The sequence below is a fragment of the Phyllostomus discolor genome, chromosome 12 (genome assembly GCF_004126475.2).
Source record: "Phyllostomus discolor isolate MPI-MPIP mPhyDis1 chromosome 12, mPhyDis1.pri.v3, whole genome shotgun sequence".
Taxonomy (NCBI): domain Eukaryota; kingdom Metazoa; phylum Chordata; class Mammalia; order Chiroptera; family Phyllostomidae; genus Phyllostomus; species Phyllostomus discolor.
In genome coordinates, this window is record NC_040914.2 from 73,344,639 (window position 1) to 73,349,714 (window position 5,076).

Genomic DNA, 5,076 nt, shown 5'->3' on the forward strand with positions numbered 1-5,076 from the left:
GAGCCAGTGGGAAGCTCGGCCCGGACTCACACCTACACGTTCCCTCCCTCCGGGCTCTGGGGCAGACGGTGAGGCCCCTGGACAGAAGGACCTTGCTATTTATTAAATCAGTGATTTTTATAAACCGCGTCTGCCTAGGTGCTTGTGCTGCAGCTCGGTGCGGTGCAGCCCCCTCGTGCAGCGTGCGTGGGCCCCTGGCGGCATGGGAAGGTCGGGGCCGGGCATGGGCCCAGGCATCCAGCTGTTTCTCTGCCTGCTGTTGGCCCTCGGAGGCCCCACCTCCTCCCCCGCAGAACGGGGCTCTGGGTGTTTTTGTGAAGTGTTCTGCCAGGGGCCTGATTATTATTTTGATGGATTTAATTAGTGTTTTTTCTTCAAGTGCCCAGGTTGGAAAGCCACAGCCGTGGGCTCGTGACCACATATGTGGCGAGAAGCAGTCACACCCTGCAAGGCACACATACATGAAGGCCCAGCTCCACTGAGTGACACCAGCCAGGGCTGGGCCCAGCTTGTCAAATGAACAGCAAATAGCCTTCCCCTTCAGAACCAGGGACTGGCATGTTTCCCGCCCGTCTGACAATGGGGCTTACGGCCCACTGCACCAAGGACTGCTCTTCACACGGGTCCGTCCTTCGAGTTGAAGGACAGCAGGGCAGAGGTCTCTGTCCCAGCCCACCATCGGCAGCCAGGCAAAAACCAGCACGGAGGGCCAGAAAGGAGCTCACCTTTCAGGAAATGAGGCCACAACTATAACCACCTGGTTATTAGCCAGGGTTTTCTAGAAAAAACAAACCAATCAGGTGGAGAGAGAGAACTGGCTCACGCCATCACTGGGCCTGGCAAGCCCAACACCTTCAGGGCAGAGTAGCAGGCTGGAGACTCGGAAAGGGGCGAGGCTGCAGCTTGAGTCTGAGGCAGAATTCCTTCCTCCTCGGGGACCTCAGTCTTTCTTCCTACGCCTTCATCTGATTGGGTGAGGCCCACCCACATCATGACAGTAACCTGATTTATTCAAAGTCTACTGATTTAAAGGTGCATTCCATCCATAAAGTATCTCAGAGACATCTAGACTGGTGTTTAACCAAACAACTGGACGCCGTGGCCTAGCTCACGTTGACACGTGAAGTATCATGGCGCCCGGCCACAGTAGCTGTCGGACAGGCTACCCGGGATGGCGTCCCCTGGGCCAGGTCAGCGGAAAGGTCAGAGTGAACCCCTGCAGCTCCCAGGCAGAGTCCAGACGCCTCCAGAGTAATATTCACAGCCTGGGGGAGGTCGCTATGGCCCTCTGCCCCCACCCTGGCCAAGTGACACCAGAGCTGAGTGGGGAGGGACCCTGTGTGCCATCCCTGCAAAAGGAAGACTGAGAGGGCTGGCGGCAGGACCCTTCGGGCAGGGGTGGCATCTGCCCAGCAGTGGCCAACCTCTGGCAGCTGCTGAGAGGCGGAGGCCAACTGATTTCTCACACGCAACAGGTGACGGCTGCGGGACCGCGCCCTGAGCCAGGGACACGCCTGTGCCCTCTAGCTTCCAGGGTCCTTCAGCAAAGTGGCCCAAGAAATGTGCTGCCCCTTGAGAAGATAATACAGAGCCAGAGTCACTTAATACTTTCAATAACAACAAAAATTACTCTTAACCATTACTTACACCATACCAAAAAAATAAAAACCAAAAACCCCCAAAACCCAAGGTAGATTGTAAATGGAAAAGATAAAACAATAAAGCTTTTCGAGGAAAAACTGAGACAGGTAAAATTTTACTAAATAAAACACAAAATATGAGCCATAAAGTATTGGGTTGGCCAAAAAGTTCGTTTAGTTTTTTCCATAAAACTAAAGACTCGTTTTTCATTTTCACCAATAACTTTATTGATTTGGATACTTTGAGTGTGTTGGCTCTCTCCTATGTGATGTAATGTTGGTTGTTATCAATGTCCCCATTTGATCGCTACCAACTGCAACGGGCCCACCAGACCGTGAGGCGTCGTCTTCGCAAACCTTTCTTAACACATTCGATCAGTCACAGCGCCTTCTGCACACACTGCACACGTCTTTTGTTTGTGTTTCAGTTGCATTTTTACCTTTCTTGAAATAATAAAGCACAATATGCTGAAACTGTTGTTTACTTTATCCCATTTTCAATATTGAAATGGCTACACAAAAATTCACCAATTTTGATGTTTTTTTAATGCACACTGATATGACAGCTGTCACAATACAATCTAACAAAATTGTTTCAAATGAAGTTAAAGACAACTAAGTGTTACCAGAGCCATTGTATGGAAAAAAACAAACGAATTTTTGGCCAGCCCAAGATAACGGAGAAACCAAACCATACCCAAATGAAGACCTTTTCATCAAGGGTACAGTGGACTGGAGCCCTATTGAACAACTGAGCTTGATTTACATATAAAACACTCCACCCATCAAGTGCAGAGGAACATTCACCAAAATAAAAATAGTGAGGAGCAGAAATCAGTGAAATGGACAGAAATAGAAGAATCAAAAGTGAGTTCTTTGAAAAGATCAGTAGGTATCAGTCTGTGTAAATGTTTATCAAAGAAATAAAAGAATTACCAATACTAGCAATGAAAGATAGTTTATCAGTATAAACCCCCTCAAGATATTCCAACAATAAGGGAATACTAAATTCAACAAGTTAGAGGAAATAAACTAATTCCTTGAAAACCAGAAACTACTAAAACTCACCAAAGATGAAATAATTTGAAAAGTTCTATAACCAGTGAAGACACTGCAGTTATATTTAGAACTCTTCCCCAAAAAGGAAATCTGGTTTCACCAGTAGATTTTACTAAACATTTAAGATATACAAGTCAGATAAAAACAGTACTACAAACCAACATACCTCCTAAACACAAATGCAAGAATCCTCAATGAAATATTAGCAAATTGGATCCAGCCACATGCGAAGAGTACAAGACACCATGCCCAAGGGGGGCAACCCAAGAACAGAAGGCCAGTTCAATATTCAAAAATCAATGTCATCTACTGTATTAATAGGCTAAGAAAGGAAAACCACATGGTCATATTAACTGAAGCAGAAAAAGCATTTGATAAAATTCAAACCCCATTCATGATGAAAAACTCTTAGCAAACTAGAAATACAAAAGAACATCCTCAAACTGATAAAGAGCATCTACAAAAAGAAAACAAACCCTACAGCTCACATAACACTGAATGCTTTCCCCATAAGGTTAGGAACAAAGTAAAGATGTCCAGCATCACCACTCCTGCTCAGCATAGTAGTGGTGTTCCAGTGCAATATGTCAAGAAAAGATAAAATAAGAGGCATAAAAAAGAGAATAGGCCCTGGCTGGTGTAGCTCAGTGGATTGAGCACAGGCTGCAAACCAAAATGTCGCAGGTTCAATTCCCAGTTGGGGTACATGCCTGGGTTGCAGGCCATGACCCCCAGCAACTGCACATTGATGTCTCTCTCTCTCTCTCTCTCTCTCTCTCTATCTCCCTCCCTTCCCTCTCTAAAAATAAATAAATAAAATCTTTTTAAAAATTTTTAAAAAAGAAAGAATGGAAAGGAGAAAATAAATCTGATCCTATTCACAGATGACAATATTGTCTATGTTGAAAATCCCAAGGAACCTAAACAAAAATCTTTGTAGAACAAATAAGTAAGTGTAGTAAAGCCATAAAATACAAGGTTAAAACAAATCACTTGCATTTCTACATACTAGCAATGAGAAGTTGAAATTTTAAGTTTAACACCAACAAAAATAAGCATAATTAGGAGGAAATATGAAAAAATTAATTTAAAAAATTGGTAAAACATAATCTAGGAAAAATGAAAAAAAAAACCAACCATGAGACAAAATCCACAAAAGGCACTGGCTGGTATGGTTCAGTGGATTGAGTGCCAGCCTGCGAACCAAAGGGTCACTAGTTCGAATCCCAGTTTGAGCACATGCCTGGGTTGTGGGCCATGCCCCCATAGGGGGCATAAGAGACAACCACACATTAATGTTTCTCTCCCTCTTTTTCTCCCTCCCCTCCCCTCTGTCTAAAAATAAATAAATGGGAAAAAAACCCACAAAAGATTTCAAATATTTTAGTCAATCTTATATGAATTAATTTGAAGACTTAAATAAAATGGAAATTTAGGAAGAAAATATAAAAATTATCAAAATTGATCCAGTATTGATTTAAAACAACCCAGATGATAAAATAAATAAATAAGGTCATCAAAAGTTAACCCCGTCCTCACCTACCAAATCAAAATGTACCAGGTGAATTTTACCCACACTTGAAGAATGTCCTTCATTTGCATTTTCTAGAACCCAGAGAAGAGAGAGGTTCTAAATTATTTTTGTAGAGCTAGCAGAACTTTAAAATTAAAGCATGACTTTCATAAAATCTGACCAACACAAAACACAGAACTAGAAACCAGCAGCCCACTTACACACATCGCTGCAACAGTCCCAATGCAGACCAGCTGAGCTGGCACACCGGGCAGGTGGCAGTGAGAACGCACACCCAGCTCAGTGTGGGGGGCCCTATTCCGTGTAACAACCCTAAAAATGAAAATCATGGGTGCTAAAAACTTTTTACAAAATTCAACATCTACTCCTGATAGGAAACTTTTAGTAACATAAACACAAATGGATACTTTCTTTACATGAAAATACTTATATATGTGAAATATCTCCACACAGCCAGTGTCATGCTTAATGATAAAAGATTAGATGTGTTTCCATTACAGTCAGAAATAAGGAGGATGTATTATACTTTTAAAGTTCTCAAAAATAGCCCTGGCTGGTGTGGCTCAGTGGTTTGAGTACTAGCCTGCAACCCGAAAGATCACGGGTTCAATTCCCAGTCAAGCCACATGCCTGGGATGCAGGCTGGGTCCCCAGTTGGGGGTGTGCGAGAGACAACCAACTGCACATCAGTGAAGTTTCTCTCCCTCTTTCTCTGTCCCTTCCCTTCTCTCTAAAAGTAAATATATAACATCTCTTTAAAAAGATTTCTTTTAAAAGTTCTCAAAAATATTTGTGGATACTATTAATCAAGAAAAAGGAATAAGAGGTCTAGAAATCAGAAGA